The 23,999-nt window shown below is 47.7% G+C and overlaps 1 protein-coding gene across 1 annotated transcript in view; it reads right to left on the reverse strand.

Moving 5' to 3' along the window:
- LOC120042934 (UTP--glucose-1-phosphate uridylyltransferase-like) overlaps positions 1 to 23,999 on the reverse strand; it is a gene marked incomplete at its 3' end in the record, with an annotated part of 67,160 nt that overhangs the window by 30,757 nt on the left and 12,404 nt on the right. The window lies entirely within an intron of this gene.

Here is a 23,999-nt window from a genome sequence, read left to right on the forward strand (position 1 = left end):
GACACACACTGGATACAGCCCGACACACACTGGATACAGCCCGACACACACTGGATACAGCCCGACACACACTGGATACAGCCCGACACACACTGGATACAGCCCGACACACACTGGATACAGCCCGACACACACTGGATACAGCCCGACACACACTGGACACAGCCCGACACACACTGGACACAGCCCGACACACACTGGACACAGCCCGACACACACTGGACACAGCCCGACACACACTGGACACAGCCCGACACACACTGGACACAGCCCGACACACACTGGATACAGCCCGACACACACTGGATACAGCCCGACACACACTGGATACAGCCCGACACACACTGGATACAGCCCGACACACACTGGATACAGCCCGACACACACTGGATACAGCCCGACACACACTGGATACAGCCCGACACACACTGGATACAGCCCGACACACACTGGATACAGCCCGACACACACTGGATACAGCCCGACACACACTGGATACAGCCCGACACACACGGATACAGCCCGACACACACCGGATACAGCCCGACACACACCGGATACAGCCCGACACACACCGGATACAGCCCGACACACACCGGATACAGCCCGACACACACCGGATACAGCCCGACACACACCGGATACAGCCCGACACACACCGGATACAGCCCGACACACACCGGATACAGCCCGACACACACCGGATACAGCCCGACACACACCGGATACAGCCCGACACACACCGGATACAGCCCGACACACACCGGATACAGCCCGACACACACCGGATACAGCCCGACACACACCGGATACAGCCCGACACACACCGGATACAGCCCGACACACACCGGATACAGCCCGACACACACCGGATACAGCCCGACACACACCGGATACAGCCCGACACACACCGGATACAGCCCGACACACACCGGATACAGCCCGACACACACCGGATACAGCCCGACACACACCGGATACAGCCCGACACACACCGGATACAGCCCGACACACACCGGATACAGCCCGACACACACCGGATACAGCCCGACACACACCGGATACAGCCCGACACACACCGGATACAGCCCGACACACACCGGATACAGCCCGACACACACCGGACACAGCCCGACACACACCGGACACAGCCCGACACACACCGGACACAGCCCGACACACACCGGACACAGCCCGACACACACCGGACACAGCCCGACACACACCGGACACAGCCCAACACACACCGGACACAGCCCAACACACTGGACACAGCCCAACACACACTGGACACAGCCTAATACACACTGGACACAGCCTAATACAGCCCAACACACTGGATACAGCCTGATACAGCCCAACACACAGGATACAGCCCAACACACACTGGATACAGCCCAACACACATTGGATACAGCCAAACACACTGGATACAGCCCAACACACTGGATACAGCCCAACACACTGGATACAGCCTAATACAGCCCAACACACTGGATACAGCCTAATACAGCCCAACACACTGGATACAGCCTAATACAGCCCAAAACACACTGGATACAGCCCAAAACACACTGGACACAGCCCAACACACACTGGATACAGCCCAACACACATTGGATACAGCCCAACACACTGGATACAGCCCAACACACTGGATACAGCCTAATACAGCCCAACACACTGGATACAGCCTAATACAGCCCAACACACTGGATACAGCCTAATACAGCCCAACACACTGGATACAGCCTAATACAGCCCAACACACTGGATACAGCCTAATACAGCCCAACACACTGGATACAGCCTAATACAGCCCAACACACTGGATACAGCCCAACACACTGGATACAGCCTAATACAGCCCAACACACTGGATACAGCCTAATACAGCCCAACACACTGGATACAGCCTAATACAGCCTAACACACTGGATACAGCCTGAAAACACTTAAATTGGAGATACTGTATATGGTTGGCTGGAGCTGCTCTAACCTAATCTCTGGTGGGCAGAAATGGTACTGTAGATCAGTCTTTATACTGTGGCCACCAATAGCTAAAGAGCAGCAAATCCTTCCGGACGAATCACGATTCCACAGGTAGATAGCATCTTTCTAATTTCAGAAGGGGAGTAGACATTCAGCCCATAGACTGGCCCTTAACTTGCAAAGACAGAGGGGGATCTCCTCGTTCTAGCATCCCTTCACTCACTGAGGATAGCTTAACCAAAACAACAATAAAACAATCCCCTGTTCCCCGCTCTCTTCTGTATCCTAAAGCTCGTCTTATGTGTAAGAGAGAGAATGTGTGTGTGTGTGTGTGTGTGTGTGTGTGTGTGTGTGTGTGTGTGTGTGTGTGTGTGTGTGTGTGTGTGTGTGTGTGTATTTACATGAGTGATTGACCCTAAGTAACTGAAGGGTCATAGGGTCATGGCTCATCCTGTGTGGTGATGACTCATGTCCTGCACACTGCTCTGAGACACCAGAGCCTGGATCTGAGGCCCAACACACACTGGATACAGCCCAACACACTGGATACAGCCCAACACACACTGGATACAGCCCAACACACACTGGATACAGCCCGACACACACTGGATACAGCCCAACACACACTGGATACAGCCCAACACACTGGATACAGCCCAACACACTGGATGGATACAGCCCAACACACACTGGATACAGCCCAACACACACTGGATACAGCCCAACACACACTGGATACAGCCCAACACACACTGGATACAGCCCAACACACACTGGATACAGCCCAACACACACTGGATACAGCCCAACACACTGGATACAGCCCAACACACTGGATACAGCCCAACACACACTGGATACAGCCCAACACACACTGGATACAGCCCAACACACACTGGATACAGCCCAACACACACTGGATACAGCCCGACACACACTGGATACAGCCCGACACACACTGGACACAGCCCGACACACACTGGATACAGCCCGACACACACTGGATACAGCCCGACACACACTGGATACAGCCCAACACACACTGGATACAGCCCAACACACTGGATACAGCCCAACACACACTGGATACAGCCCAACACACACTGGATACAGCCCAACACACACTGGATACAGCCCAACACACACTGGATACAGCCCGACACACACTGGATACAGCCCGACACACACTGGATACAGCCCGACACACACTGGATACAGCCCGACACACACTGGATACAGCCGACACACACTGGATACAGCCCGACACACACTGGATACAGCCCGACACACACTGGATACAGCCCGACACACACTGGATACAGCCCGACACACACTGGATACAGCCCGACACACACTGGATACAGCCCGAAACACACTGGATACAGCCCAACACACACTGGATACAGCCCAACACACACTGGATACAGCCCAAACACACACCGGATACAGCCCAAAACACACGGATACAGCCCAACACACACCGGATACAGCCCAACACACACCGGATACAGCCCAACAACACACCGGATACAGCCCAAAACACACCGGATACAGCCCGACACACACCGGATACAGCCGACCACACCGGATACAGCCCGACACACACCGGATACAGCCCGACACACACCGGATACAGCCCGACACACACCGGATACAGCCCGACACACACCGGATACAGCCCGACACACACCGGATACAGCCCGACACACACCGGATACAGCCCGACACACACCGGATACAGCCCGACACACACCGGATACAGCCCGACACACACCGGATACAGCCCGACACACACCGGATACAGCCCGACACACACCGGATACAGCCCGACACACACCGGATACAGCCCGACACACACCGGATACAGCCCGACACACACCGGATACAGCCCGACACACACCGGATACAGCCCGACACACACCGGATACAGCCCGACACACACCGGATACAGCCCGACACACACCGGATACAGCCCGACACACACCGGATACAGCCCGACACACACCGGATACAGCCCGACACACACCGGATACAGCCCGACACACACCGGATACAGCCCGACACACACCGGATACAGCCCGACACACACTGGATACAGCCCAACACACTGGATACAGCCTAATACAGCCCAACACACTGGATACAGCCTAATACAGCCCAACACACTGGATACAGCCTAATACAGCCCAACACACTGGATACAGCCTAATACAGCCTAACACACTGGATACAGCCTAATACAGCCCAACACACTGGATACAGCCTAATACAGCCTAACACACTGGATACAGCCTAATACAGCCCAACACACTGGATACAGCCTGAAAACACTTATTATGGAGATACTGTATATGGTTGGCTGGAGCTGCTCTAACCTAATCTCTGGTGGGCAGAAATGGTACTGTAGATCAGTCTTTATACTGTGGCCACCAATAGCTAAAGAGCAGCAAATCCTTCCGGACGAATCACGATTCCACAGGTAGATAGCATCTTTCTAATTTCAGAAGGGGAGTAGACATTCAGCCCATAGACTGGCCCTTAACTTGCAAAGACAGAGGGGGATCTCCTCGTTCTAGCATCCCTTCACTCACTGAGGATAGCTTTACCAAAACAACAATAAAACAATCCCCTGTTCCCCGCTCTCTTCTGTATCCTAAAGCTCGTCTTATGTGTAAGAGAGAGAATGTGTGTGTGTGTGTGTGTGTGTGTGTGTGTGTGTGTGTGTGTGTGTGTGTGTGTGTGTGAAGCACCGCGTAACATTTGAACGTGAACACTGCAGCCAAAGTGAACTCCTTCCTCCACTACTCTTTGGTCCGCGTGTGGCTACAATACGTTGAGTTTCCCGGGGAAGCTGTGAAGCGCCGGGGAAGCTGTGAAACGCCGGGGAAGCTGTGAAGCGCCGGGGAAGCTGTGAAACACCGGGGAAGCTGTGAAGCGCCAGGGAAGCTGTGAAAGCAGCTGTAGACTAGTGCGTGATTGTGTTCATGAGTCTGTTATTAAATGTGTATGTTTACTGCTTTTCATTCAATCCAATATTCATTCATATGGGCAGAATATTGTACATGTAGCTTACAGATTTAATTATGGCCTAAAATAAATTGTTCACATGGGCAGAATATTGTACATGTAGTTTACAGATTTAATTATGGCCTAAAATAAATGTGTTCATACGGGCAGAATATTGTAGCCTCGGCCCACAGTGCCGTGAAAAGGTATTTTCAACGTTTCTGATGTTCTCTATTTTTGCATATTTTTGATACTGAATTATCAGATCTTCAACCAAAACCTAATATTAGATAAAGGGAACCTGAGTTTACAAATATTCTATTTAATTAACAAAGTTATGCAACCCACAATTCCCGTCTGAAATCGTAATTGCCCTCTTACACTCAATAACCAGTTTGTCACGTTTAGCTGCAATGACTGCAACCCAATGCTTCCTGTAGTTGTTGATCACTCATTCACATCGCTGTGGAGGAATTTTGGCCCACTCTTGTATGCAGAACTGGTTTAACTCTGCAACATTTGTGGGTTTTTAAGCATTAACGGCTTGTTTCAAGTCCTGCCACAACATCTCAATTGGGATTAGGTCTGGACATTGACTAGGTCATTCCAAAACTTCAAATTTGATGCTTTTTAGCCATTTTCATGTAGGCTTGATTGTGTGTTTTGGATCATTGTCTTGCTGCATGACCCAGCTGCACTTCAGCTTCAGCTCACAGACGGATGGCCTGACATTCTCCTGTAGAATTCTCTGATACTGAGCAGAATACAAGGTTCCTTTCATTAACTTCTCTAGGATAGGGGGCAGCATTTTCACGTTTGGATAAAAAGCATACCCAAATTCAACTGCCAGCTACTCATCCCCAGAAGATAAGATATGCATATTATTAGTAGATTTGGATAGAAAACACTCTGAAGTTTTTAAAACTGTTTGAATCATGTCTGTGAGTATAACATAACTTATTTAGCAGGCGAAACCCCGAGGACAAACCATTCAAAACATTTTTTTTTGAGGTCACTCTCTTTTCAATGGGGTTTCATTGGGAATCCAGATTTCTAATTGACCTTCTTGCAGTTCCTACCGCTTCCACTGGATGTCAACAGTCTTTAGAAATTGGTTGAGGTTTTTCCTTTGTGTAATGAAGAAGTACGGCCATCTTGAACGAGGGTCACTTGAAGTGTACTGTTAGAGGCGCGTGACCAGAAAGCTAGCTACAGTTTGTTTTAATCCTGTATTGAACACAGATCATCCCGTCTTCAATTTTATCGATTATTTACGTTAAAAAATACCTAAAGTTGTATTACAAAAGTAGTTTGAAATGTTTTGGCAAAATTTACAGGTAACTTTTGAGATATTTTGTAGTCACGTTGCACAAGTTGGAACCGGTGTTTTTCTGGATCAAACGCACCAAATAAATGGACATTTTGGATATATATAGACGGAATTAATCTAACAAAAGGACCATTTGTGATGTTTATGGGACATATTGGAGTGCCAACAACAGAAGCTCGTCAAAGGTAAGGCATGAATTCTATTTTTATTTCTGCGTTTTGTGTCGCGCCTGCAGGGTTGAAATATGCTTCTCTCTCTTTGTTTACTCTGTTGCTATCCTCAGATAATAGCACCGTTTGCTTTCGCCGAAAAACCTATTTGAATTCTGACATGTTGGCTGGATTCACAACAAGTGTAGCTTTAAGGTATCTTTCATGTGTGATTTAATGAAAGTTTGATTTTTATAGTTATTTATTTGAATTTGGCACTCTGCATTTTCTCTGGCTTTTGGCCAAGTGAGACAGTAGCGTTCCGCCTAAACTGAGATTTTTGGATATAAATATGAACTTTACCGAACAAAACATACATGTATTGTGTAACATGAAGTCCTATGAGTGTCATCTGATGAAGATCATCAAATGTTAGTGAATCATTTTATCTCTATTTCTGCTTTTTGTGACTCCTCTCTTTGGCTGGAAAAATGGCTGTGTTTTTCTGTGACTTGGCTCTGACCTAACATAATCGTTTGGTGTGCTTTCGTCATAAAGCCTATTTGGCTTTTGGCCAAGTGGGACGTTAGCGTCCCACATATTCCAGAGAAGCTAAGGCATGTAATCCAGGTCCTGAGGCAGCAGAGCGTCCCCAAACCATCACACTGCCACCACAATGCCTGACCGTTGGTATGAGGTTCTTACTGTGGAATGCAGTGTTTGGTTTTCGCCAGACATAATGGGACCCATCTCGTCCAGAAAGTTGACTCAAGTTTGCCAGGAAGCACCTGGATGATCATCAAGACTCTTGGAAGAATGTTCTATGGACAGACGAGTCAAAAGTATAACTGTGTCACAGAGTTAAACCAGTTCTGCATGCAAGAGTGGGCCAACATTCCTCCACAGCGATGTGAAAGACTGATCAACAACTACAGGAAGCATTTGGTTGCAGTCATCGCAGCGAATGGTGGCACAACCACTTATTGAGTGTAAGGCAGCAGGTTCCCTTTGTATAATATTAGGTTTTGGTTGAAGTGCTGATAACATTCATTATTAAAAATATGCAAAAATTAAGAAAATCAGAAAGGGGGCAAATACTTTTTCACGGCACTGTATATAAATGTGTTCATATGGGCCGAATATTGTATATAAAGGCTAAATAAAGACTATACTATACCTAGGCTGGTGTCTTTATAGTTTCTACAATGTATTTTCGTTTTAAAGAATGTATTTTTGTTTGATTAGTTTTTACACCATTCATTAACACCAAACATTCGATATAAAACAATTATTTATCAACAAAAAACGTTTGCAAAATACAAACATTTATGGGCCAAAAATAAGTAGGCCTAAAACATTTATTTAAAACAACAATAACAAAAAAACAAGCCACAAATAAATCCTCAAAGAATGTTCTTAGTTTTCTGGGCCCAGATTTACAAAACACTTCTTACACATCCATCTGGCCCCAGATTTACAAAACACCTCTTAAACAAAAACAAAAGAAGCTTCTTAATAAAAAATAAAAATAAATTCATAACATAGTTCATAAGTGCAATTCAATATCTTAAGATTTAACGATTTTCTTACAAACTTCTCAAATATCTTCTTACAAATCTACTTATGATGTTTGTTGCTAGGCAATCGTTTTAACTAGCTATCTAGCTAGCAATGGCAATCATGTTAGAATATTACTTACTAAGATTACTGTTCTAAAACATGTTCTTGGGTTTAAAATAATCCATATTGAAACTTTCAGATGAAGTTTGTGTGAATTAAACATGGTCCATTGCTTTCATGAGCTTTTTCTTTCACTGCCCTGAGTTTAAGACAAGGGTTTAGCCATCTTGGAATTAACGAACATTTCCAATAATTTTATTTTCAAGAATCTAATTTCTTCTTAACTTTTTGCTTAAGGAGATACATAAGAAATATCGCAAAAACATTTCCAATAACCTTTTTGAGGAATAGCAAATTTGCTTAAGTCTATATTTAAGGAAAAAATGGCAGTTAAGAAGACATTGATTTTTAAGATGGTTTTCTGAATCTGGGACCTGGTCTCTTAGGGAATTAGAATGTGCTTAGTGTTCTGGGCCCAGATGGTTTTGTGAATCTGGGACCTGGTCTCTTAGGGAATTAGAATGTCCTTAGTGTTCTGGGCCCAGATGGTTTTGTGAATCTGGGACCTGTTCTCTTAGGGAATTAGAATGTGCTCAGTGTTCTGGGCCCAGATGGTTTTCTGAATCTGGGACCTGGTCTCTTAGGGAATTAGAATGTGCTTAGTGTTCTGGGCCCAGATGGTTTTGTGAATCTGGGACCTGGTCTCTTAGGGAATTAGAATGTGCTCAGTGTTCTGGGCCCAGATGGTTTTGTGAATCTGGGACCTGGTCTCTTAGGGAATTAGAATGTCCTTAGTGTTCTGGGCCCAGATGGTTTTGTGAATCTGGGACCTGGTCTCTTAGGGAATTAGAATGTCCTTAGTGTTCTGGGCCCAGATGGTTTTGTGAATCTGGGACCTGGTCTCTTAGGGAATTAGAATGTCCTTAGTGTTCTGGGCCCAGATGGTTTTGTGAATCTGGGACCTGGTCTCTTAGGGAATTAGAATGTCCTTAGTGTTCTGGGCCCAGATGGTTTTGTGAATCTGGGACCTGGTCTCTTAGGGAATTAGAATGTCCTTAGTGTTCTGGGCCCAGATGGTTTTGTGAATCTGGGACCTGTTCTCTTTGGGAATTAGAATGTCCTTAGTGTTCTGGGCCCAGATGGTTTTGTGAATCTGGAACATTGAGATGTGTATTTCTCAACCAGTGACTTCAGATCCTTCTGTTGCTTGTGGTAGTGGGGTCTTTGCCATGGCGGTTCAAAAGCTAAAAAGCTGAAAATGTGACCCATATGTGTGTGTGCTGGAGACTACCCCTAAGGATCTACCCATAATCTGTTACAGGAGGACGCATCACTACCTCTAGATGGTTCTCCCTAAATGTGGACTGAAGACTAGTGTGTGTGTGTGTCATCACAAACGAGTCACACTATGACATTCTACAGGGTGTGCCAAGTGTCCAGCCCTGACCCCTCTCTCCCCTTCCTCTCCCCAAAACAAAAACTGTCCCATCTGAGTTAGTTAAATTAAACCATGTGACCCAATGACAACACACACAGACATATGGTGACCAGACAATTACACATAGAGAGAGGGAGACATAAGAGAGAGAGATAGAGAGAGAGATAGAGATATATACATAAGAGAGAGAGAGAGATAGATAGAGATATATACATAAGAGAGATATAGAGATATAGATAGAGAGAGAGACAGATAGAGATATATACATAAGAGAGATATAGAGATAGAGATATAGAGCTATAGAGATAGAGATAGAGAGATAGATATATAGAGAGAGAGATAGAGATATATACACCGAGTACACCAAACATTAGAAACAGCCTCAATTCGTCAGGTCATGGACTCTACAAGGTGTCGAAAGTGTTCCACAGGGATGCTGGACCATGTTGACGCCAATGCTTCCCACAGTTGTGTCAAGTTGGCTGGATGTCCTTTGGGTGGTGGACCATTCTTAATACACACGGGAAACTGTTGAGTATGAAACTCCAGCAGCGTTGCAGTTCTTGACACAAACCGTTGTGCCTGGCATCTACTACCACACCCCGTTCAAAGGCACTTACATTTGTTGTCTTGCCCATTCACCCCCAAATGGCACACATACACAATTCTTCTCTCAATTGTCTCAAAACTTAAAAATCCTTCTTTAACCCGTCTCCTCCCCTTCATCTACACTGATTGAAGTGGGTTTAACAAGTGACATCAATAAGGGATCATAGCTTTCACCTGGATTCATCTGGTCAGTCTGTCATGGAAAGGGCAGGTGTCCTTAATGTGTTATACACTGTGTGTGTGTGTGTGTGTGTGTGTGTGTGTGTGTGTGTGTGTGTGTGTGTGTGTGTGTGTGTGTGTGTGTGTGTGTGTGTGTGTGTGTGTGTGTGTGTGTGTGGTGCTGCAGTTACAGCAGGACAGTTTGTCATATCTCTAGCCAGCTATAATCTCAAGTTAAGCTTTCTGTCTTTGAAAAGAAACTCCTTGAATACTTCCACTTCAATAAAGTCTGTTTGTAGTAGTTATCCCTGTCATGATCTAAGTCAGGGTTTAGTTATCACTGTGATGATCTAAGTCAGGGTTTAGTTATCCCTGTGATGATCTAAGTCAGGGTTTAGTTATCACTGTGATGATCTAAGTCAGGGTTTAGTTATCACTGTGATGATCTAAGTCAGGGTTTAGTTATCCCTGTGATGATCTAAGTCAGGGTTTAGTTATCACTGTGATGATCTAAGTCAGGGTTTAGTTATCACTGTGATGATCTAAGTCAGGGTTTAGTTATCCTTGTGATGATCTAAGTCAGGGTTTAGTTATCACTGTGATGATCTAAGTCAGGGTTTAGTTATCCCTGTGATGATCTAAGTCAGGGTTTAGTTATCCCTGTGATGATCTAAGTCAGGGTTTAGTTATCCCTGTGATGATCTAAGTCAGGGTTTAGTTATCCCTGTGATGATCTAAGTCAGGGTTTAGTTATCACTGTGATGATCTAAGTCAGGGTTTAGTTATCACTGTGATGATCTAAATCAGGGTTTAGTTATCATTGTGATGATCTAAGTCAGGTGTACTTGGTGTACTTTTAGTATGCTCTCTCCATAGCTCTTACCTCGTTCCCTTTCTTCTTGCCAACCTCCCCCTTCCGCTTCTCTATCGTTGGGCCGGTAACCAAAAGGTCGCTGGTTTGAATACCCAAGCCAACAAGGTGAAACATAATCTGTCAATGTGCCTTTGCGCAAGGCATTAACCCTAAATTGCTCCAGGGGAGCCATACTACTATGGTTGACCATGTAAAACAACACATTTCACTGCACCTATCCGATGTGACAAAATATTAAAATTAATTATCCCACCTCTACCTCTCCTTCCCCTCCCCCCTCTACCTCTCCTTCCCCTCCCCCCTCTAACTACCCCCCCTACCTCTCCTTCCCCTCCCCCCTCTACCTCTCCTTCCCCTCCCCCTCTACCTCTCATTCCCCTCCCCCCTCTGTCTCTCCTTCCCCCCTCCTCCCTCCCCCCTCCCATTAGACGGACTCTGTTTGAGAGGAGTGAGTGTGATTCTCTCTCTCTAATAAATGAGAAGGCCCAGCAGTGAGGGTCTGCTACTGAGGGGGAAACAACCCGGGATTTGTGTTGTGTGTATGTGACAGAGTGTGTGTGTGTGTGTATCTGACTGTGTGTGTGTGTATATGTTTGTGTGTGCGCTAGCTAGGCCCAATTTAGCACCAGGTCGTCCATAGCACTTAGCCTCCTCTCCCTCTCTACCCAATGTAAACTCTGCTTCCAGATAGTGACTCAGTGTTTTTCACAACAGCCTGGGTTCTATCAGAACAGCAACAAGACATCAGAGAGGATACAGAGGCATCCAGACAGAGAGAACACACTGAAACCAAACTACAGAGTATCTTTTCAGAACTTCTCCACACACACACACACACACACACACACACACACACACACACACACACACACACACACACACACACACACATCTTGGATTCCTTCACTTTCCTTTCCTTCATTCTCCATCCCTTCCCAACTGTGACTGGGTTCAAGGTAAAGTCTCAAGGAAAGTGGACTATAAAGGGAATAGGGTGCCATTTGGGACGTCCGTTTGGAACACAGCCCCCCCCCCCCCCCCCCCCGCTCAGAGACCAAAGGGAAATGGAACTGTTTCTGGACGTAATCAGCACAAAGGCTGTGTGTGCATTCCAAAATGGCACCCTATTCCCTATATAGTGCACTGCTTTTGACCAGAGTCCACTAAATATATAGGAATAGGGTTCCCTTTGGGATGCAGCCTGTGTGTTGGTGCTGGATCAGAATACTCAATAGTACGACTGACGCACACAGCTGAGAGAATGGACTTCAAAGAGCATCCCTAGAGACATGGCAACCCTGTGGTTTAAAACAGAGAGAACTTTAGTAATACTGTAATTCTACACTGAGGGAGAATATGGCAACACTGTGGTTTTAAACTGAGGGAGAATATGGCAACACTGTGGTTTTATACTGAGAGAAAACTATGGCAACCCTGTGGTTTTAAACTGAGGGAGAATATGGCAATACTGTTATTTTATACTGAGAGAAAACTATAGAAACCCTGTGGTTTAAAACCCTAATCCTAAATACCTGTATGTCGGCAGGTAGCCTAGTGATTAGAGCGTTGGACTAGTAACCGAAAGGTTGCAAGATCGAATCCCCGAGCTGACAAGGTAAAACATCTGTCAATCTGCCCCTGAACAAGGCAGTTAACCCACTGTTCCTAGGCCGTCATTGAAAATAAGAATTTGTTTCTTAACTGACTTGCCTAGTTAAAAAAAAAAAATGTCTGTCCTCAACTCAACATCAGACCTGACAGAAATCTCAGTGGGATCGAAATGTTGCCTGTGTGTCTAAATAAGAATTGGTTCTTAACTTGACTTGTCTGGTTAAATAAACATGACACCTGAACAAGTTGGATGTTTGAGACCTTCATTGAGTAAGAGGGCAGACGTTTTACGTGCCCCCAGCCGATTGTGTTTTGTTGTTCGTTTATTTGCGTTGTAATTTTTTTTAAACCTGTTTTGTACATTATGTTGCATCTACTGTCTCTTATGACCGAAAATAACTTCTAGACATCAGGACTGCGATTACTCACCACGGACTAGCAGAATCCTCTTTTTCCTTTCACGACTCTGACGAGCCCGACGCAAAGGATACACTGCTTCCTCGGGAACAGGCCCCGATCCCCGTGATCTGCGTGAAGAGGAGGCGGAGAAAGAGGGGCCGAAGTTCGGGCTGCCCGCTGAGAATTCGCAGGCGATCGAATAAACCCCCACTTCCCTTCATTCTGGTAGCAAACGTGCAATCTTTGGACAATAAAATCGACGAGTTACGAGGAAGATTAAACTACCAACGGGACATTCAAAACTGTAACATCTTATGCTTCACGGAGTCGTGGCTGAACGACGACACTATCAACATACAGCTGGCTGGTTATACACTGCACCGGCAGGATAGAACAGCGGCGTCTGGTAAGACGGGTTGGCGCCCCCCCCCATTGGGTTGTGCCGTGGCGGAGATCTTTGTGGGCTATACTCGGCCTTGGCTCAGGATGGTAAATTGGTGGTTGAAGATATCGCTCTAGTGGTGTGGGGGCTGTGCTTTGGCAAAGTGGGTGGGGATATATCCTTCCGGTTTGGCCCTGTCTGGGGGTATCATTGGATGGGGCCACAGTGTCTCCTGACCCCTCCTGTCTCAGCCTCCAGTATTTATGCTGCAGTAGTTTATGTGTCGGGGGGCTAGGGTCAGTTTGTTATATCTGGAGTACTTCTACTGTCTTATCCGGTGTCCTGTGTGAATTTAAGTATGCTCTCTCTAATTCTCTCTTTCTCTTTCTCGGAGGACCTGAGCCCTAGGACCATGCCTCAGGACTACCTGGCATGATGACCCCTTGCTGTCCCCAGTCCACCTGGCCGTGCTGCTGCTCCAGTTTCAACTGTTCTGCCTGCGGCTATGGAACCCTGACCTGTTCACCGGACGTGCTACCTGTCCCGGACCTGCTGTTTTCAACTCTCTAGAGACCGCAGGAGCGGTAGAGATACTCTTAATGATCGGCTATGAAAACCAACTGACATTTACTCCTGAGGTGCTGACTTGCTGCACCCTCGACAACTACTGTGATTATTATTATTTGACCATGCTGGTCATTTATGAACATTTGAACATCTTGGCCATGTTCTGTTATAATCTCCACCCGGCACAGCCAGAAGAGGACTGGTCACCCCTCATAGCCTGGTTCCTCTCTAGGTTTCTTCCTAGGTTTTGGCCTTTCTAGGGAGTTTTTCCTAGCCACCGTGCTTCTACACCTGCATTGCTTGCTGTTTGGGGTTTTAGGCTGGGTTTCTGTACAGCACGTTGAGATATCAGCTGATGTAAGAAGGGCTATATAAATAAATTTGATTTGATTAAGACAAAAGGCGGCGGTCTATGTATTTTGTAAACAACAGCTGGTGCACGATATCTAAGGAAGTCTCGAGCTATTGCTCGCCGAGAGAGTTTTCATCTGTATTCTTTGTAGCTGTTTACATACCACCACAGTCAGAGGCTGGCACTAAGACAGCATTGAATGAGCTGTATTCCGCCATAAGCAAACAAAGAACTATCACCCAGATGGGGCGCTCCTAGTAGCCGGGGACGTTAATGCAGGGAAACTTAAATCCCTTTTACCAAATTTCTATCAGATATAGATCATGTTAAATGTGCAACCAGAGGAAAAATAACTCTGGACCACCTTTACTCCACACACAGAGACGCGTACAAAGCTCTCCCTCACCCTGCATTTGGCAAATCTGACCATAATTCCATCCTCCTGATTGCTGCTTACAAGCAAAAATGAAAGCAGGAAGCACCAGTGACAAGATTCAATAAAAAAGTGGTCAGAGGAAGCAGATGATAAACTACAGGACTGCTTTGCTAGCACAGACTGGAATATGTTCCGGGATTCCTCCAATGGCATTGAGGAGTACACCACATCAGTCATTGGCTTCATCAATATGTGCATCGACGATGTCGTCCCCACAGTGACGGTATGTACATACCTCAACCAGAAGCCATGGATTACAGGCAACATTCGCACTGAGCGAAAGGCTAGAGCTGCCGCTTCAAGGAGCGGGACTCTAACCCAGAAGCTTATAAGAAATCCCGCTATGCCCTCCGACGAACCATCAAACAGGCAAAGAGTCAATACAGGACTAATATTGAATCGTACTACACCGGCTCTGACGCTCGTCGGATGTGGCAGGGCTTGCAAACCATTACAGACTACAAAGGGAAGCACAACCGAGAGCTGTCCAGTGACACGAGCCTACCAGACGCGCTAAACTACATCTATGCTCGCTTCGAGACAAATAACACTGAAATATGCATGAGAGCACCAGTTGTTCCGGAAGACTGTGTGATCACGCTCTCCGCAGCCGATGTGAGTAAGACCTTTAAACAGGTCAACATTCACAAGGCCGCATGGCCAGACGGATTACTCTGAGGACGTGTACTCTGAGCATGCGCTGACCAACTGGCAAGTGTCTTCACTGACAACTTCAACCTCTTCCTGTGCAAGTCTGTAACACCAACATGTTTTAAGCAGACCACCATAGTCCCTGTGCCCAAGAACACTAAGGTAACCTGCCTAAACGACTACCAACCCGTAGCACTCACGTCTGTAGCCATGAAGTGCCTTGAAAGGCTGGTCATGGCTCACATCAACACCATCATCCCAGAAAACCTGGACCCACTCCAACAGATCCACAGATGATGCAATCTACATTGCACTCCACACTGCCCTTTCCCACCTGAACAAAAGTAACACCTATGTGAGAATGCCATTCATTGACTACAGCTCAGCGTTCAACACCATAGTGCCCTCAAAGCTCATCAATAAGCTAAGGACTCTAGGACTAAACACCTCCCTCTGCAACTGGATCCTGGACTTCCTGACGGGCCGCCTCCAGGTGGTGAGGGTAGGTAACAACACATCCGCCATGCTGATCCTCAACACAGGAGCCCCTCAGGGGTGCCCCTCAAGGCACTACAGAGGGTAGTGCGAACGGCCAAGTACATCACTGGGGCCAACCTTCCTGCCATCCAGGCAGTCAGAGGAAGGCCCTAAAAATTGTCAAAGACTCCAGCCACCCCAGTCATAGAGTGTTCTCTCAGTTACCGCACGGCAATCAGCTCAACTGGATGAAGAGTAGCAGTAGTGTCTCAGAGCAGCATGCCTGATCTAGGATCAGATCCTCTCTGTCCATGTCATCGTATTCATTGTCTCAGAGCAGCATGCCTGATCTAGGATCAGATCCTCTCTGTCCATGTCATCTTATTCATTGTGATCTAAAACAGGGTTTCTTCATCCTGGTCCTGGAGACCCTAAAGGGTGCAGACAGCTGATTCAAATGATAAAGTCATCAACACGCTTTGATGATTTGAATCAGGTGGGTAGTGCTGAGGCAACAACTACTAATGATTAAGAAACACTCGTCTGAAAGGCCATACTGGATGAAAGTAGAGAAGACTTGCAAGGTCAGAGAAACCTGGTTCTGAATGGTGTCAAGATGAGGATATGAGAAACCTGGTTCTGAATGGTGTCAAGATGAGGATATGAGAAACCTGGTTCTGAATGGTGTCAAGATGAGGATATGAGAAACCTGGTCCTGAAAGGTGTCAAGATGAGGATATGAGAAACCTGGTTCTGAAAGGTGTCAAGATGAGGATATGAGAAACCTGGTCCTGAAAGGTGTCAAGATGAGGTGTCAATATGAGGATATGAGAAACCTGGTTCTGAAAGGTGTCAAGATGAGGATATGAGAAACCTGGTTCTGAATGGTGTCAAGATGAGGATATGAGAAACCTGGTCCTGAAAGGTGTCAAGATGAGGATATGAGAAACCTGGTTCTGAATGGTGTCAAGATGAGAGATGAGGATGTGAGCTGAAGAGGCCCTCCCTCCCTGCCTCCCTCCCTCTGACCTGTCATCACTACTACATGACGTAATGCTCCTTAAAAAGGGGCAATCAGCAGTTGTTACATTCATTTTGGATTTATAAATGTATTATATGTACCCAATGATTATTGAAGAAAATAACTTATAAATGCCTCATGAGCTTAGTTCAACTGTCGTACCCGATCAGAACCCAAAATATAAACTAGTTTTACTCCAATTTTTGTAATCAAAGTAAACAAGCACTATATTGCCTCAAAACATGGTTAAAACTATAATTTTGATATCATGGATTCTCCGTCTATGAATTTGAGAGTGGTTACATTTCTCCAGCCCCATCCCTCAGCTTTTTACCAAAACAGGGGCGGGGAGTTCACTTTGTTATTGTTTCTACTGCTAATTGGTGCTTTAACATGTGTACTGACTTTTTAATAATCTCACAGTGAAGCTGATGTGTCAGAAACAGGATATACAGGTTACCAGATATAATTTACTATGATAATGTGGATAATTATAAAAAATATTTCACAATAAAGGAACCTCTCCTCTCCTCTCCTCTCCTCTCCTCTCCTCTCCTCTCCTCTCCTCTCCTCTCCTCTCCTCTCCTCTCCTCTCCTCTCCCTATACCAGTGAGCTCTACAGTTGCCTTAAAAGCAGAAGACGACCCTGAACAATAGAAAAAGGTCTTCAACAATCCAAGGTCTTGTAACAGAGAACCTACCTAGCCCAGATGTAAGGCTTGGGTTAAGATGAATAGCAATGACAGCTAAAAGAAGACTGAAGAATAGGGAGGTTGTGCTGGAGTCTGTTCTAATGGAAGCGCTGCCTACTCCAGACCCCATCTCAGTCTTTCTGTCAAGCCCTTATCTCTCTGGAACTTCCCACTGTCTTATCAGGAAGTGAAAACATCTGAAAGAAGATCAAAAGGCGATTGGTCAATTCTCTTTTTATAAAAATAAATAAATAGAGGAACAGCAGTGAGAGCAAGAAGAACCCTCCAAAGAATAGTGGAACCCTCCAAAGAATAGTGGAACCCTCCAAAGAATAGTGGAACCCTCCAAAGAATAGTGGAACGCTCCAAAGAATAGTGGAACCCTCCAAAGAATAGTGGAACGCTCCAAAGAATAGTGGAACGCTCCAAAGAATAGTGGAACCCTCCAAAGAATAGTGGAACCCTCCAAAGAATAGTGGAACCCTCCAAAGAATAGTGGAACCCTCCAAAGAATAGTGGAACACTCCAAAGAATAATGGAACCCTCCAAAGAATAGTGGAACGCTCCAAAGAATAGTGGAACCCTCCAAAGAATAGTGGAACCCTCCAAAGAATAGTGGAACCCTCCAAAGAATAGTGGAACACTCCAAAGAATAGTGAGCTCTTCCTATCTCCCAGAAAGTCCCTGAATCCTGTGTCCCAGCCAGCCTGTCATCCCTCTGTCCTTCACTCTGCCCCTCCCTAGCTTCAGCTTGGAACACACTGCAAACAATCATTATTATGCAACTGAGGCCAAGCAGGAAATAAGCCAGGCCAGTCCCAATCCACAGGCCGAATCCACAGGCCAACGCCAGGTTATCAGGTTTGGTTACTTTAATGCATCACTTATATCGCCCATCAAGGGTGGATGGATTGTTTTGAATTCAAACTGGACCACAGAGGGCCCACTGGTCAGTCATCTGGACCACAGAGGGCCCACTGGTCAGTCATCTGGACCACAGAGGGCCCACTGGTCAGTCATCTGGACCACAGAGGGCCCACTGGTCAGTCATCTGGACCACAGAGGGCCCACTGGTCAGTCATCTGGACCACAGAGGGCCCACTGGTCAGTCATCTGGACCACAGAGGGCCCACTGGTCAGTCATCTGGACCACAGAGGGCCCTCTGGTCAGTCATCTGGACCACAGAGGGCCCACTGGTCAGTCATCTGGACCACAGAGGGCCCACTGGTCAGTCATCTGATGAATGAACCGGTGTGATATTGTGTGAATTAAAGGATTAAGGTTCTGCTCTCCTCACGTATGCAGAACACACACCCTCAAGACATAAATCACACACACACACACACACACACACACACACACACACACACACACACACACACACACACACACACACACACACACACACACACACACACACACACACACACACACACACACTTTGAAGACTGCTGGTTGATAGGAACAAAGCCATCAACAGTCATTTCAACATGAACAAACTACGACACACCTCCACCCAGCCCCACCTCTCTCTCTCTCACACACACACACACAAATGTATATGTGCAGTCCTACACGTAAACAAAACTGTGCAGTCAAAACTGAACGGAAAATCTCTCTTAAGGTGCTCTGTCACTTTCTTTCCCTCTCCACAAAACAAAATGAGACATCCCTCTCTCTCTATTCTGCCTCTATTTCTTCCCCTGGTCTCTGTTTCTCTCTCTCCTTCTGTCTCTCTCCTTCTGTCTCTCTCCTTCTGTCTCTGTCTCTCTCTCCTTCTGTCTCTGTCTCTCTCTCCTTCTGTCTCTCTCTCCTTCTGTCTCTCTCTCTCCTTCTGTCTCTCTCTCTCCTGTCTCTCTCTCTATTCTGTCTCTCTCTCTATTCTGTCTCTCTCTCTATTCTGTCTCTCTCTCTATTCTGTCTCTCTCTCTATTCTGTCTCTCTCTCTCTCCATTTCTTCCCCAGGTCTCTGTGTCTCTCCATTTCTTCCCCAGGTCTCTCTCACTCTCTTTCTTCCCCAGGTCTCTCTCTCTCTCGCTTTCTTCCCCAGGTCTCTCTCTCTCTCACTTTCTTCCCCAGGTCTCTCTCTCTCTCTCTTTCTTCCCCACGTCTCTCTCTCTCTTTCTTCCCCACGTCTCTCGCTCTCTCTCTTTCCTCCCCAGGTCTCTCTCACTCTCTTTCTTCCCCAGGTCTCTCTCTTTCTTCCCCAGGTCTCTCTCTTTCTTCCCCAGGTCTCTCTCACTCTCTTTCTTCCCCAGGTCTCTCTCTCTCTCCCTCTTTCTTCCCCAGGTCTCTCTCTTTCTTCCCCAGGTCTCTCTCTTTCTTCCCCAGGTCTCTCTCTTTCTTCCCCAGGTCTCTCTCTCTCTTCCCCAGGTCTCTCTCTCTCTCTTCCCCAGGTCTCTCTCTCTCTCTCTTCCCCAGGTCTCTCTTTCTCTCTTCCCCAGGTCTCTCTCTCTCTCCCTCTTTCTTCCCCAGGTCTCTCTCTCTCTCCCTCTTTCTTCCCCAGGTCTCTCTCTCTCTCTTTCTTCCCCAGGTGTAAAGGTTGTCAATGTCGTTCTCCTCCTCAGACGAGGAGGAGCATGGATCGGACCAAGATGCAGATTGGTAAGTGTTCATTATTTAATGGCAAACCAACAAACACTACAAATTAACAAAACAACAAACGTGACTAACCTGCAACAGTCCTGTGTGGCCCAAACGCTGACACAGGAACAAACACCCACAACGAACACTGTGAAACAACCTACCTAAATATGACTCTCAATTAGAGGAACGCCAAACACCTGCCTCTAATTAAGAGCCATACCAGGCAACCCTTAAACCAACATAGAAACAGACGAACATAGAATGCCCACCCAAACTCACGTCCTGACCAACTAACACATACAACAAACTAACAGAAATAGGTCAGGAACGTGACATAACCCCCCCCTTAAGGTGCGAACTCCGGGCGCACCAGCACAAAGTCTAGGGGAGGGTCTGGGTGGGCATCTGACCACGGTGGTGGCTCAGGCTCAGGGCGAGGTCCCCACCCCACCATAGTCAATCCCAGCTTACATCTCCCCCTACAAATGACCACCCTCATATTACACCCACTTAACATCGAGACAAGGGGCAGCACCGGGATAGAGGGATAGCTCAGGACAGAGGGATAGCTCAGGACAGAGGGATAGCTCAGGATAGAGAGGTAGCTCAGGATAGAGAGGTAGCTCAGGATAGAGGGGCAACTCCGGACTGAAAGGCAGCTCCGGACAGAGAGACAGCTCTGGACTGAGGGGCAGTTCTGGACAAATAGCCGCTCTGGGCTGAGGGACAGCTCATGACTGGCTGACGGCTCTGGACGCTCATGGCTGGCTGACGGCTCTGGACGCTCATGGCTGGCTGACGGTTCTGGACGCTCATGGCTGACTGACGGCTCTGGACGCTCATGGCTCACTGACGGCTCTGGCAGATCCTGTCTGGTTGGCGGCTCTGGCAGATCCTGTCTGGTTGGCGGCTCTGGCAGATCCTGTCTGGTTGGCGGCCCTGGCAGATCCTGTCTGGTTGGCGGCTCTGGCAGATCCTGTCTGGTTGGCGGCTCTGGCAGATCCTGACTGACGAATGGCTCTAGCGGCTCCTGACTGACTAACGGCTCTGACGGCTCGGGACAGACGGGCGGCTCTAATGGCTCGGGACAGACGGATGGCTCAGACGGCGCTGGGGAGACGGATGGCTCAGATGGCGCTGGGGAGACGGATGGCTCAGATGGCGCTGAGGAGACGGATGGCTCAGATGGCGCTGCGGAGACGGATGGCTCAGATGGCGCTGCGGAGACGGATGGCTCAGACTGATCCTGTCTGGCGGAAGGCTCTGTAGGCTCATGGCAGACGGGCAGTTCATGCGGCGCTTGGCAGACGGACAGTTCAGGCGCCGTTGGGCAGACGGCAGACTCTGGCCGGCTGAGACGCACTGTAGGCCTGGTGCGTGGTGCCGGAACTGGAGGCACCGGACTGGAGACACGCACTTCAAGCCTAGTGCGGGGAGCAGGGACAGGGCACACTGGACTCTCAAAACGTACTATATGCCTGGTGCGTGGTACCGGCACTGGTGGCACCGGGCTGAGTGCACGCACCTCAGGACGAGTACGGGGAGAAGGAACAGTGTGTACAGGGCTCTGGAGACGCACAGGTGGCTTAGTGCGTGGTGCCGGAACTGGAGGCACTGAGCTGGAGACACGCACCATAGGGAGAGTGCGTGGAGGAGGAACAGGGCTCTGGAAACGCACTGGAAGCCTGGTGCGTGGAGTAGGCACTGGTGGTACTGAGCTGGGGTGGGAAGGTGGCGCCGGATATGCCGGACCGTGAAGGAGGACACGCGCTCTTGAGCACCAAGCCTCCCCAACCTTACCAGGTTGAGTGGTCCCCGTAGCCCTGCCAGTGCGGCGAGGTGGAATAACCCGCACTGGGCTATGCAGGCGAACCGGGGACACCACCTGTAAGGCTGGTGCCATGTACGCCGGCCCGAGGAGACGTACTGGAGGCCAGATACGTTGGGCCGGCTTCATGGCATCCGGCTCGATGCCCAACCTAGCCCTACCAGTGCGGCAAGGTGGAATAGCCCGCACTGGGCTAAGCACGCGTACTGGGGACACCGTGCGCTTTACCGCATAACACGGTGTCTGACCAGTACGACGCCCTCTCACTCCACGGTAAGCCCGGGGAGTTGGCTCAGGTAACCAACCCGGCTTCGCCACACTCCCCTTTAGCCCCCCCCCAAGAAATTTTTGGGTGAGCCTCTCGGGCTTCCAGCCTCTCTTACGTGCTGCCTCCTCATACCAGCGCTCCTGGGCTGTGGCTGCCTCCTTCTCCTCCCGAGAGCGGCAATTCTCTCCCACCTTAGCCCAGGGTCCTTCTCCGTTGAATATTTGCTCCCATGTCCATTCCTCTTCTCTCCATTGCTTTTGTTCTTGCCGTCCTTTTCCAATCCGCTTGGTCCTGGTTTGGTGGGTGTTTCTGTAAAGGTTGTCAATGTCGTTCTCCTCCTCAGACGAGGAGGAGCATGGATCGGACCAAGATGCAGATTGGTAAGTGTTCATTATTTAATGGCAAACCAACAAACACTACAAATTAACAAAACAACAAACGTGACTAACCTGCAACAGTCCTGTGTGGCCCAAACGCTGACACAGGAACAAACACCCACAACGAACACTGTGAAACAACCTACCTAAATATGACTCTCAATTAGAGGAACGCCAAACACCTGCCTCTAATTAAGAGCCATACCAGGCAACCCTTAAACCAACATAGAAACAGACGAACATAGAATGCCCACCCAAACTCACGTCCTGACCAACTAACACATACAACAAACTCACAGAAATAGGTCAGGAACGTGACACCAGGTCTCTGTTTCTGGGCCCAGTCAGCTGTGAGAGAAAGCATGGGGGGTTGTGGAGGGAGCCCTGGAGCTCTAGCAGAGACAGGGGGAGCCAGCTGGCTGCGTGCCCAGAGGAAGAGACCCCAAAGCTGGCCTCTCTGTGTGAGCTCTCCCCCTGGCCTCCACTGTTCCCATCTGCCTGAGAGAGCCCACTTCATCACACCGTATTACTGGATCACTCACTGATGAGCTAACAGATACACACAATGTACAGTATATGCAAGTACACACATACACACACACACAATGTACAGTACACACACACAATGTACAGTACACACACACAATGTACAGTACACACACACAATGTACAGTACACACACACAATGTACAGTACACACACACAATGTACAGTACACACACATAATGTACAGTACACACACACAATGTACAGTACACACACACACAATGTACAGTACACACACACAATGTACAGTACACACACACACAATGTACAGTACACACACACAATGTACAGTACACACACACGCAATGTACAGTACACACACACACAATGTACAGTACACACACACGCAATGTACAGTACACACACACGCAATGTACAGTACACACACACAATGTACAGTACACACACACACAATGTACAGTACACACACACAATGTACAGTACACACACACGCAATGTACAGTACACACACACACAATGTACAGTACACACACACGCAATGTACAGTACACACACACAATGTACAGTACACACACACGCAATGTACAGTACACACACACACACAATGTACAGTACACACACACACAATGTACAGTACACACACACACAATGTACAGTACACACACAC

The sequence above is a fragment of the Salvelinus namaycush genome, unplaced genomic scaffold (genome assembly GCF_016432855.1).
Source record: "Salvelinus namaycush isolate Seneca unplaced genomic scaffold, SaNama_1.0 Scaffold816, whole genome shotgun sequence".
NCBI classification, from domain to species: domain Eukaryota; kingdom Metazoa; phylum Chordata; class Actinopteri; order Salmoniformes; family Salmonidae; genus Salvelinus; species Salvelinus namaycush.